Below are 14,386 nucleotides of genomic sequence, written 5' to 3'. Positions count from 1 at the left end.
AGGGAATAGAGTATAGGATAAAGAGAATAGAATACTGAAGAAAATATATTGATATAAAAGCAAAATATATCAAAAAAGTTCATTTAAAAGATAAAAACTCACATTTATAAAGCAACTTGATATTTGCTGGTTTTGAACCCTAGTCCTTTGATTCAAAATCCAATGGCTATTATACCATATCATATCTTCATTCTTACATTATCTATAAACTGTTCTAGAAGAATATTTTCCCCTTGAGATTGTATGATAAATTACTACTGCCAAATAAATCTATCACAATGAAGAAATTATAGAATTATATAAAAACCTATGTTTTTATTATGCTTACATACAGGTTCAGGAAATAGAAAAATAATCCTGAACTGGGGCTACTTAAATGGCCTTTATGGGGAAAATTACATCAGAGAAATAAATCATTTTACATATATTGTACATTCATTAAAGGATGCACCACAGATTCTCTCTTTGGCAACAGTTTGGAAGCAGTTAAATTTTTTTTAAGTAACTTTCTTAAGCCTCAACAATTCTAATTTTCACTGGATCACAATGTGAATTAATGAGGCTTTACAGATCTGAGTATTTGCCTGGCTTTGCATTGGGTGTGCCTGGATTAGAAGAGATTATTAACAAAGAAAGCAGAATGGTGCTTCTTTGTGTTGAGTGGCTGTGATGTAGAAGAATGAGTCTTGAATCTGGGGTCAGGAAAGACTATGATTCAAAGCTTGCCTGCCTACATTGACTAAGTGTGTGGGCAGGTCATTTAACCTCTCTTAAGTCTCAGTTCTGTCATTTGCAAAATGGAGATACCTCACAGGTTTTCTTGAGTATCAGATGAGATAATGTGTTTTTTAAAGGCTTTGTAAACCCTAAGGGGCCATATAGATGTCTGCTATTATTGTATGTGATAGTTCTCTGAAGAAGGCAGTGATGCTCATATATTTTAAAATTCCAATAGCATGACCATTTTCTCATAAAACTAAGAGACTACATATAGCTCTGGCATTATGTGTGCTCTATACAATTAGACAATGTCCAGCACTTAGTGTGACCTCACTGCCTAGGGAGGGAAAAGTCAAGAAAAATGCATGATACTAAAAAAAACAAAACAAAACAAAACAGTGTTGGGCTAAAACTAAACAGATGCTATCAATGTTTTTATGCCAGAAATGAATAAAAGCATTATAATTCTTTTGTTTTTAATCAGAGCTATGATTTCATCAGCATAGTTCTTACTGAGGAATTTCCTGTACAGATAGTTGTACCTTATAGTTTTAAATGGTTTCCTGGGGTCATTGAGAGGTTTAGTGACTGGCCCTGGGGTCCCAGAGCTCTTTTACATTAGAGGCAAGACCAGATTTCTATCCACTACCTCACCTTGTCTTTCAATTAAATAATATTAATTTACTGTGGAACTTCAGAGCATCATCAAAACAGGTCCTCCCTCTATCAGGAGCAAATCACAACCTACCTATATTGTCTCATTCTCTGTAATCCATGTTGTCCCTCAGAGCATTCACAGAGGATTTAGCCAATGGAGGAAGTAATATGAAAAGTCCTGGCTCTGGAGTTAGAGAACCTGAGTTCAAATCTTGCCTCTGAAACTTACTTTTTTGGGTGATCTGAGACAATTTAATTCCCTATCTCCTTTCTACTCATATGACTACCGCTCTCTTTCAGGTCCTCATCACTTTTCAGCTATGTGACTGTAAGAGCCTTCTAATTGGTTTTATAGTTTCTTCCCTATATAACCTATAGTTGCTAAATTGATATTCCTCAAACACAGATCTAACCATGTCACCCCCAACACACACACACACACACACACACACACACACACACACACACACACACACACACACACACACACAAGTCTCCATTAACTCTTTATTGAATCTAGGATAAAATACAAAACCCTTAACCCAACTATAGTCACTGTCTACGTTTTAAAAAGGAGAGAATGAAATCTCTCCCTTTTTCTTCCCCTCTATTAAGTGGGTCAGAGTCCTTCCAATTCCTCCCAGGAAGATCTTGGCAGTGAGAGCAGAAGTGAGCCAGGCATGCAATCAAGGATTCATCAGCTCTTCTACCTGGCGTTTCTTCCCCTGAGGACAGGAGTAGTTGAAGAAACACAGATACCAAGATGATTTTACCTCAAAAGGTATTGAAACCATCCTTTGACACTGAATTGGTCTAGCTGTCTTAAGGTTTGAACCACTGATATAGCTTCCTGGTCATCTAACTACAAAATGCATAAGGAACCAGAGGGTTCTCCTTCAGGCTTCCCACACATTTCTGGCCAAGACTACCATGATGAATGTGGATGCAGGGAAACCAATCCTTTCTATGATATTGCTAGGTGAAAATTTTTTTGTTAACTATTAGATGGTCTACTAGTGTTTTATTTCATTCTCATCTCAAATCTGAATGACTGGACTGACTTGAGTCTGTCTTAACCTAGAACAAGTGACTAACTGGTAATCCTGAAATGGATATTTCTAGTCTTGGTGGCAGTTTGTTCAATAGTTCTGCCAAATGATCTATGTTATCATTTTCTAAGTATTAACCATCTTGGAGAATATAATAGGAATGAAAGATTGTTTTATATTTTAAATACTTATCAATTTATTTATATATATATGATTGTGTTTTAGGCATTTCTTTTATTCTAGGATAAATATCTGTTCTATGCTTGATGGACTTCATACTTGGAGGTCCTTTCTAGAAGGTACTTTGTTAATCTTCTTTGGAGACATGAATCAAACTTCAATTTTGTTTTAAAGATTTTTCTTATTATTCTATGCTGGGGTGAGGACCTAATGAGTTAGTTATTTCAAGAATAGCTTGAACCTTTACTTAGGGGCTAGATTCCCTCATAACTGAAATCAGTCTACTTGAGCCTAGGGCTAGGGCTCCTTAGTAGAGAGAGGAAGTACCCCCTGGCCTAAAGTTCATTACATTTATTTGTGTACCTGTTATATTACCCTAGCAGAATATAAGCTCTTTGAAGGCAAGGATTCAAAGCATTTTCACCTCTTTTTTTTTTTGTTTATTTATTTTTATCATTAGTCCTTATCTCAGTGCTGTGTACATGGTAATCAGTTGGTAAATATTTGTTGAAATGAATTGGCCTTAGCAAAATGTGGACTGTGCAAAGTTTATCTTCCGCTTCTTCCAGAGTCTCAAATAACTCCCTATTATCTAAAGGATAAAGTCCAGACTCCTTAGCCTGTTATTCAGGATTTTCCACAGTTCCAGTCCATCTTTCCAAACTCCTCTCCTGCTGTTTGACAACACAGAACTTTTGCTGTAGGTCAGGAGTTAATTTATTTTGTTTCATGGTTGGAAGTCTGATGAGGCCTGGTGACCCCTTCTTAGAATAGCATTTTCAAATAAATAAAATACATAGGATTACAAAGAAATCAATTATACTAAAATACATTAAAATTTTATTATTATTATTATTTTTAAAACCCTTACCTTCTGTCTTGGAGCCAATACACAGTATTGGCTCCAAGGCAGAAGAGTGGCAAGGGCTAGGCAATGGGGGTTAAGTGACTTGCCCGGGGTCACACAACTGATAAGTGTCTGAGGCCAGATTTGAACCTAGAACCTCCTGTCTCTAGGTCTGACTCTCAATCCATTGAGCCACCCAGCTGCCCCTATACTGAAATACATTGATCAAAATAAAAAAAAAAACAAAAACAAGTTCATATATCTCAGGTTAAGAAACTTGTCTGTAGATAGACTAGTCTTACTATTTCCCAAACACATTTTCATCCTCCTTCCTCCTCCTTTATCTTAGGCTGAGTCTTTCACCTGAATAGATTATTCTTTCTTCTTGACCTATTCAAATCTTACCTATTCTTCAAGATTCATTCAAGACCTTTCTTTTTCATGGTCTTTCTTGATCATTCCAGCCAACAGTAATCTCTTCTCTGGACTCCTTGAGGGCAAAGACTGTATCTTTTTCATCTTTTCATCTCTTCCCTTCTCCCTTCTGTCCATATAAAGGGTGTTCAATCAATCAATTAATCAATCAATAAATATCTATTAAGTGCCTACAATGAGTCAGGCAAGTGTACTAATCACTGGGGATACAAAAAAGAGACCAAAGACCATCCCTTTTCTCAGATAGTTAACAACCTAATATGGGAGACAAGATGCCAAATATATATATAAAGCAAGCCAAATATGGAATTTTTCTAGAAGAGAGATTAGGAAGTCTTTCTATAGAAGATGTGATTTTTAGTTAAGGCTTAAAGAAAACCAGTGAAGTCAGTATTGGAGAGGAGAGAGTTCTAGGCATGGAGAACAGCCAGAGAAAATGCCTGGACTTGAAAGATGTTCCATTTATTTGTAGAAAAATCAAGAAGGAAGTGTTACTGGATTGGAGAGTACACTGGGGAGAAAGATTTAATACTTAAGACTTAATGACTTTAAGGTAGGAAGGGGCTAAGTTATGAAGGACTTTAAATGCCAAACAGTATTTTATATTTCCTCCTAGAGGCAGTAGGAAGCCACTGGAATTTATTGGGTGGGAGTAGGGGGTGACATGATCAGAACTGTGCTTTAGGAAAATAATTTTAGTGGCTGAATGGGAGATTAATTGGAGTAAGGGGAGATGAGACAGGCATACATAGATGAATCAAAGGATTATCTGTCATGGAGCCAGGTATACTGCAGACTTGCTCCCTGCACTAACTACTGTAATATTTTTGGGAGGGTTTGGAAAAGAAGGAAGGAAAAAAAGGAAAGAAGGCAACAAATATCTATTAAGTGCCTTACTAAGTATTTTTCAAATATTGTCTTTATTTGATTCTCACAGTAACCTTAACAGGTAGTTGCTATTATTATTTCTAGTTTACAATTAAGGAAACTGAGTCTGAGAAAAATTAAGTGACTTTCACAGGGCAATGTAGCTAATGAGAATCTGAAGCCAGATTTAAATTCTTGACTACAGACTCAGTGTTCTATCTATTGTGCCACTTAGATGAGAGGATTCTTTTCTACTTTCTATATACTGTATTCTATCTCTAATTTGACTTGTCTGACTTTAGACAAATTACTCAACCTTTCTCAGATTCAGTTTCCTCATCTTTAAAGTGATGGAGTTTGTCTAGATCAGGTTAGATGATCTCAAACTTCCCTTTGAATTTTAAATCCTATTTCTAGTGGAACCTCTGGGACTATACAAGAGCTTATTCCCTAAGGAATGGAGGGTGTAATTAGATTATTTTTAAGATGACTTAAAAGACAGGAAAAAAATATCTTGCTAATGCTATGTACTACTTCTCCTTTATTAATCTTATTTCTACCTTCTTCTGTTAGCCCTTCAGTCTGATGCTAGCAGAAGAGCTGGACTTGAGACTCAGAAGACCCGAATTCAAATCCTATTTCTATCATTTAAGCCATGTAACCTTGAACAAATCATCTTCCTTCTGCTGGCCTCAGTTTCCTATAAAATGAGAGAGATGAATTTCTCTCAGGTCCCTTGAAGCAGTAACAACAAATCACTTATTTCTTCTCTGCAATCTGCAAATCAAATTTTATTTCCTTTTTCTGCCTCTCCTCATCAACTTTCAAGCTGTCCTTTTAAAGCTGGGTTTTTTAATTACAAAGTGAAAAACATGGGCCTATATAACAGAGAACTTCCTATAGATAGTATGAAGCCCCTCCATGGCAGCCAAAATAAACCCCTTCTCTTTGTGCTCAAATTCCTTTCTGGGGCTCTGCCCCTCTTTACTATTGGCTGACCTCTTTTCTTATCTGGTTTAACCTTGAGTTCACCCAGAGTTTTTTTCACTCCATTTACTGTACTAATCTGTGGGTTGGACCATGTATAATGAAAGCCCAGTTCCTGCTCTACTCATACGTCATTCCTAAGGAGGGTTTGGCTCACCTGGTGAGTCTGTATGGTGAGTGGTAGGTATTCTCATCAACTGTCTCATTGAGCTTGTCAGGCAGCGGACTACAGCTCTTTGTTCCGGGAGTATTGTATGTGTCAGGGTACATGTTGTCATTGTGTGGATTCAATTACAAGCCTGGCTGAGGTCAAAGGAGGTTTGGTCATTCCTTCATTAAGGTGTAAGTGGCTGGAGACTATGTGCCATTCTTTGATCAGGGTGTGTCAATGACTGCTTTATGTGTCAGATTCAAAGAGACCCTAGAGATACTCCCCCTTCCATTTCATTGATACCAAATGAATGGAGGGATGTGTGTCACTTTAAGATGAGTGGTTTCCTACTATGGTACTGAGGAATACAAATCTCTGTCGACTCTCCCTGACTCTCCCTCCCTCCTGTAGACCTATCCAGGATGTGGAGGGAAATCACAATTTCTACCAGAGGTAGCTCAGATGATAGATTGTTGAGGATTCTTTGACCATAGCTCAAAAGAAATAACAGAGGCTCAGGGTAGCATGTCTTTTTATTACCCAGGTACCTAGATAGCACAGTTAGGCAGAGTGGAAAGAGATCTGAATTTGGAATCTCTAAGGTTCTGCTGTCTGTGTAAATCTGGACGAGTCATTTCACTTTTTTGGATTTAGGTATTTTCACCTATAAAAAATTGAGGAAGTTGGACTTCAGAGGTGTCAATCATTGCTGCTTGGGTGTGTATGCCAGAACCAGATTAAATTGTAATTTAACAAAATAAATAAATATGCAATAAAACATCGATAATGTTAATATGTGGTTTTCCAAGTGGCTAGAAGGGATTCTTATGTACAGTTTAGTGCCTTGTTTCTATTTGAGTTTGACATCACTGGGCTAGATGACCTCTATGAGGCCCCTTCCAGTTCCCAGATCAATGATATGGCCTGCTATGCCATTTCCTGGCTTTGTGACTTCAAAGAAGTCCCTTTATCTTTCTGAAACCCAGTTTCCTCATCTGTGAAACATCAGAAACAACATTTGTGTTATCAACTTTAAAGGGCAGTTGTTTGAGTAAAAAATTATGTAGATATATATGTCTAAAATACACATTTATATATGGTATATTTTAATAAGATCAAGATGTTTTATTCATTGCACATAACTTCATTTATATTAACACATAAATTTTAAAAATCATGAATGACTATTTCTTTTTTTTTTTAATCCCTTACCTTCCCATCTTGGAGTCAATACTGTGGAGGTAGAAGAGTGGTAAGGGCTAGGCAATGGGGGTTAAGTGACTTGCCCAGGGTCACACAGCTGAGAAGTGTCTGAGGTCAGATTTGAACCCAGGACCTCCCATCTCTAGGCCTGACTCTCAATCCATTAAGCTACCCAGCTGCCCCCATGACTATTTCTTTTAATCAAACATATCTTTTACATTTTGGCAGTATATTTATAAATGAGAATTCTAATGGATATATATATAAAGCAATGTCATTTTGGGAGTCCCAACATCCACCTTAATATTAGTCTAGATAGACAGACAGACAGACAGATGGACGGACGGATGGACGGACGGACAGACAGACAGATAGATAGATAGGCAGACAGACAGACAGATAGATAGATAGGCAGGCAGACAGACAGACAGACAGATTGATAGACAGGCGGATGGATGGAGAAATGGATAGATGAATGGATAGAGAAATAAATAACATTTATAATTATACTTATATTTACATAGTATGTAGATACCTAACATATTTATAATAATATACTTAGAACTTTATATATAAACATGAGCTATCGATATTATTTGGAGAAGGAAATGGCAAACTATTCCATTATCTTTGCCAAGGAAACCTCAAATGGGGCCATGAAGAGTTGGACATGACTGAAAACTACTGAATTACATCGACATTATTATAATTTTCATCTATAAACTGGGGATACCTGTAGCACTTACTTCTTAGGGTAGTTGAGATAATGGATACTTGTAATAATAGCCAATACTTACATTGGCATTTCCATGCTCCTATATGGTAATGACCCTGTGAGGTAGTCTATGGATGACTATGCCAAATCCAGGTTTGTCTCATAATGTTTCCACTACATACATCACTTTGTTTCTCAATCGATATGCAAGAATGAATGTAAAAGTACTATTCTGGGTGCTTCGACAGTCTTATTACAGTTGTAAACTTTAGTAGCTTAAAGTTATTTAATAGCTTTAATCTCCTAGAGCTGTATTAAGACTTTTTGGGATATCCTGTACAAAGGATTTTATGTAAAAAAATTTTAAGAAAAATTAACAGGTATATATTGTTCTTCTAAAGACTCTTCAGGTGCATCTAGATGGCATAGTGAATAAAGCTCCTGACCTGGAGTCAGTAGGACCTGGATCCAAATCCGGACTCAGATACTTCCTAGCAATGTGACTCTGGGCAAGTCATTTAATCTCATTTGCCTAGGCCTTGCCCTGGAATTATTACTAAGTCAGAAAATAAGGGTTTAAAATAAAAAGACTCTTTCATGAATTTATTTCTCTGGTAAAGTCATACATGCTAGTTTTAGGGGACCTAGAGAACTCTATAGACTCTTTCTTCTCAAACTGGAAATGCTGGAGCCCCAAGATCTAATTGTTTTTGCAAGATTCAGGAACTAACAATGGGGACACCAATGGATCTGATCATGTCCTCAAAGACCGATGTTCTAGTATTGACACTGTTACAAATAGTATATTAACGTGAGCTTTTATCTTGATGTATGATCCAGGGCAATTTGCTTAGTCTCTCCAGGCTTCAGCTTCATCTCTAACATAAGATGTTGGATTAGACATGAGTCCTCCAACTTTTTGTTTGTATGACCATAATTGCATTTCTCTGGGGAGAGTGTTTGAGAAGTGACTGCTAATGAATTTCCTTTTAAGGGACCCTTGGTTCTCTTCCCCTCTTGCCCTCTCTGGCAGGAATCCCTACAAATTTCAGAGAAGGGGACAAAGAGAAAGTTAAGAGATCATCTAGCTTGAGTTCCCAAATAGTAGATAATAATATCTTCAGAGGTTAGTGCAGTGCCTGGCAAATAGTAAGCACTCAATAAATATTTATTGAGTTAAATAGCATTTGTACAGCATTTTAAATGTGCTGTACAAATTTGTATAGTACTTCACACTTGAATCTCTCAACAACACTTTGAGGTTGGTATTATTCCCATTTTGCAGATGAGGAAGCTATGGGGCTTGGACAATTAAAGGCACTTGCTTATAGTCACCCTGCTAATAAATATCGGGGAGGTAGGATCTGAAATCAATTTCCTGACTTCAAGTCCAATACTCTTGTCTCTAAGCTTGCTTTCCCCTTTTTGTGACATCTTTTGAGGCCTTTCCCTCTTGGATCTTCCTCTCCATCTTCAAGTTACTCCATTAGCAATATGAATTTACATTTATAAGGATCTGCATTTCTATCAAGCATCAATCATGTTTTTTCCTCCTCTATCTCTGTTTATGACACTGCCCTGTCTCAGCTGTCTTCTCACTCTGGAACTTCCTCTGGCTTCTATGGTCTTTTCAGCCTGGAATATCTCTTTATCTCTGAGAGCCCCTTCTCCTTTATGAATTCCTCCTGTAGCCTCCATTTTAAGGAAGATCAGACATTTTTCATTCCTTTCCTGGTTTTGTTTCCGACTCTCTGGACATCTCCACTATAATCTCCAGTGCTTAGAATGCAAGCTCCTGGAGGGCAGAAACTGTCTTCATTATATTTGCATTCCTAGTGCTTAACACTTGACATGGAAAATGATTAATAAGTACTTGTAAGGATAGCTAGATAGTTCAGTGGATTGAAAGCCAGGTTTAGAGATGGGAGGTCCTAAAACAAACAAATAAAAAACAAACAAATGAAAAAAAGAGATGGGAGGTCCTGGGTTCAAATTTGACCTTAGATACTTCCCAGCTGTGTGACCCTGGGCAAGTAAGTCATTTGACTCCCTTGCCTCACCCTTATCCCTCTTCTACTGTGGAACAAATACACAGCATTGATTCTCAGATGGAAGATAAGGGTTTAATAAATAAATAAATACTTCTTGATTTGACTTCTGTTTAAATAAGAAAGGAATTGCACATTTGGAAAGAGGAGAAAGAAATATCTCCTCTGCCCCCAAACTCTTCTATCCCAAACCCCCATGAAGTTTAAATCTGTTCTGAGTGGGACTGGTAGGGATATAATTCTGTTTTATATATTGACATGGGCACTGTACCCCCAGAAACTCAGGCAAACTATTATGGACCGAGAGATGCACCTCCAGGCTACACCTTGATCCTATCAGGCTACATCTCAAGATATCTGTTTGTTAAGGAATCTTTATGTCTCCAGGCAGACCCCATGTCTCAGCTGTCTTCTCACTCTAGAACTTCCTCTGACTTCTATGGTCTTTTCAGCCTGGAATATCTCTTTATCTCTGAGAGCCCCTTCTCAGATGACCCCCCACTCCACCAAATGTCTGAGTAACTAGCACTCTAGGTCACATCCACACCATGACACAGCATCTGTTGTAAAGAGTACAAAAGCCCCAGAACTGAAGTCTTCTGGGGGACAGCTTTTCCATCCAGGCTATCCTCCTAAGGAACTGCTCCCCATCTTCTGTCCCACCTTGCTATCCTGCTGGCCATTCTCAACATTACCTCCTAAACTAATAAATTTCTCTTTTTGTTTTTAAGCTAAGTTTTGGAGTCTTGCATTCTTGCAGAAGGTATCCTTCCTGAACCCCAGGGGTACACATCTGTACCCCCATAACATATATTGATGTTTGCAATGATATTTCTCTGAGAAGATAAGGAGTGTGAATTATATAATGTGGTGGTATAGTGGATTATACATTGAACTTGGAGCCAAGTTCAGGTCTTAGCTCTAACATTTCCATTATAAAGATTTTTTATTTTTACCAATTTCATGTAACAAATTTCCACATAAGTTTCCCAAAGTTATATGATCCAAATTGTTTCCCTCTGTCTCCCCTACCAGAGCAGGCAAGCATATTGTCATGCAAAACATATTTCCATGCTCTGACATTTCTGGCTGAGGGTGACTTTGAATAGGTCACTTGTCCTCTCCCAACCCTGGTTTCCTAATAGGAATAATAGCCAGCCCTTTCACAGGGTTGAGAATTAAGAACTGAAAGAGGTAGAGATGTGATTCCTTTTGAATCACATTGGTGCTGGATGAAGCTAGATGGAGACAGAGCTAGGAAGAAACTTAGAGAAATGCTAGCTTTAATAAGGAGGGAGAAACTTTATGACATGAACAACTTAGGGATACTGTAAGGGCTAGGCATTTGGGGTTAAGTTATTTAGCCAGGGTCACACAGCTAGGAAATATCAGCTAGATTCGAAATCAGGTCCTCCCAACTTTAGACCTGGCTCTCTATCTGTTGAACTCCCCAGCTGCCTCCCCTAAAGGTATAAAAAGATACCTTTAAAAATTGAGGACCCTGAAAAGAGTTTTTGTTCATTTAAGTTATATCTATCTATATTTGCCACCTTAAGCATGAAAATGTCTTATTATCATTATAAAGACAGTTTTGATCTTTAGAAATGGTCTTAGGGACCCCTATATATCCTTAGACAACATTTTAAGAATTGCTGATATAGTGGAAAGAACGTCACAGGACCCAAGTTCAAATCCTTAAGCTAAAACCCACTTATTGCCTTTATGACCTTGGATAAGTCACCTAAACTACTTGAGCCTCAATTTCCTCATTGGTAAAATTAGGGGATAGGGCTAGATAGCTTCTGAGGCTTCTTCCTACTCTGCCAATATGATCTCAGATGAATAAAATGAAAATCTGAATTCAATAAACAATTTTGTTTGGTGTTTGAATGCCTGTACTATGGGTGTGCACATAGCTTACATTACACCTACATCAAACCCTTCAGATTTGATGTAAGTTACCTTTTTTATTATTTTATTTTTTATTATCATGCAAAATACACTTCCATATTTGCATTTTAAAAATTTAGACTATTTTTCCATGGTTACATGATTCATGATTTTTCCCATCCCTCTTCCCTCCCCACACCCGGAGCTGACAAGCAATTCTACTAGGTTATACATGTATCATTGTTCAAAACCCATTTCCATATTATTCATATTTGTAGTAGAGCAATCTTTTAACATAAAAACCTCAATCATATCCCATCAAACTACGTGATCGATCCTATGTTTTTCTTCTGCATTTTTCCTCCCACAGTTCTTTCTCTGGATGAGGATAGCGTTCTTTCTCATAAGTCCCTCAGAATTGTCCTGGATCATTGCATTGCTGCTAGTAGAGAAGTCCATTACCTTCGATTATACCACAGTGTATCAGTCTCTGTGTTCTCCTGGTTCTGCTCCTTTCACTCTGCATCAGTTCCTGGAGGTCATTCCAGTTCACATGGAATTCCTCCAGTTCATTATTCCTTTGAGCATAATAGTATTCCATCACCAACATATACCACAATTTGTTCAGCCATTCCCCAATTGAAGGGCATCCCAGCATTTTCCAATTTTTTTTTCCATCTCAGAGTGCAGCTATGAATATTTTTGTTCTTTTTCCTTATTATCTCTTTGGGGTAAAACCCAGCAGTAATATGGCTAGATGGTCATTGTTGTAAGAGTAAAGTCAATTCAAAACCCCAAACTAACTTTGATCTGCATCCATTGAACTCTAATAGTTCTATCTCTGGAGGTGGATAGCATTCCTCCTCATAAGTCCTTCAGGATTGTCCTAGATCATTGCATTGCTGAGAGGAGCCAAGTTTGCCCAGTTGATCATCAAACAATATTGCTGTTTTCATAAGTTATCTTTGAATAGGATTAGCAAAAAAAAGCAAAAAAAAAAACAACCTCTTTTTAATGGCCAGCACATCCCTGGCTTTGGTAGTAAAGTACAGGACAAAGGTCCCAAATAGCCTATTGGTAACTTTGTTCTGGAGGAGCTCCCGCTGTCATCTGTCTTTGGTAAGGGAGATGACAATGCTTCCTTCTAAGATAGGTGTCAAATGTGGAAGCTTTTATTTATTTATTGATTTTAAAGCATTACCTTCTGTCTTAGAATCAATACTGTGTATTGGCTCCAAGGCAGAAGAGAGGTAAAGGCTAGGCAATGGGGGTTAAGCGACTTGCCCAGGGTCACACAGCTGGGAAGTGTCTGAAGTCACATTTGAACCCAGGACCTCCTATCCCTAGGCCTGGCTCTCAATCCACTGGGCCACCCAGCTGCCCCCAAATGTGGGAGGTTTTAGCCTCTTGGCAAAGTAGGTGAATACCCGCTAATGGATAAATTCAGGAGCTCTGTGCCTTCTAAATCTCCAGCTGCTCCCCGATGCCTAAATGATAGCACCTCATATTTATATATCACATTAAAGGGATGAAATATTAATTTGGTGACATATTTTTAACATCAGCTCCTGTCCCAGACCTTGCACTGTCATTGGAGAAAGGAGTCAACTGAGGGAGGGGGGAGGGAAAGAAAATGAATCATGTAGCCATGGAAAAATATTCTAAATTAATAAATTAAATAAGAAAAGGGTTGAAAGATAAAATTGACCCAGTTCTGAGCCCATCTTGGAAAACATTCTACTGGGGAGGAACCTCTACCCTGAGGCACTGATCTCTGATTACCTGACCAAACTACTATTTCAGGAAGTCACTGCCAGGGCTGTGCTGGCAAATGTTTAACAGCCAGTTTTTTCAGAAGAAACAGAAAAAGATAGACTTTTAAGTTTACTCTTTATTATTAACATTTTCTCCATTGTTTTATTAAGTCTAGACAATCCACAAAACTACAAATTAAGGCCAGTTTGTTTCGGAGATGTAAATAACTGTATGTAACAATAGCTATTTATATATGTGTGCTACCTACCGGGCACTTTGCTAAATGTTATATAATTATTATCTCATTTGATCCTTACAACAAAGCTGGGAGGCAGGTGCTATTGTTATCCCCGTTTTACAGAAGAGGAAACTGAAGCAAACAGAAGTTAAGTGACTTACCCAGAGTCACATAGTCAGAGTGAGGCTGGATTTGAATTTGGGTTTTTCTTACTCTAGATTTAGAGCTGTGTCTACTATGACACCTATCTGAAAATTTAGCACTGACAATTTAACAATTGGATCCCCTGAGCCAATATTAGTTGGCTCCAGCATACTCCTAGCCGGATAGGCTAGCCATGCTCTACTTAATCCTCACTGAACTCTGCTATCTTAACCTTCTTCTCTACTTCTTCCTCTGTCTCCTCCTCCTCCTCCTCCTCCTCTTCATCTCCAGCCATCTTGTGCTTGCTTGGATCCTCTTCCCCTATCTTAAGTTTTTCCACTTTCCTTTATGGGTTGTTTTTCTTCCATTGGACAGAAATTCCTCCAGGGTAAGGACTGTTTCCCTGTCTTGCCTGTGTTTATATCCCAGATGTAACACAGTGCCTGGAACATAGTAAACACATAATTAGTTCGTTATCTATTAATCTATCTAAATAAATA

This window comes from Monodelphis domestica, chromosome 1 (assembly GCF_027887165.1).
Source record: "Monodelphis domestica isolate mMonDom1 chromosome 1, mMonDom1.pri, whole genome shotgun sequence".
NCBI classification, from domain to species: Eukaryota; Metazoa; Chordata; class Mammalia; order Didelphimorphia; family Didelphidae; genus Monodelphis; species Monodelphis domestica.
This window is presented reverse-complemented; position numbering follows the sequence as displayed.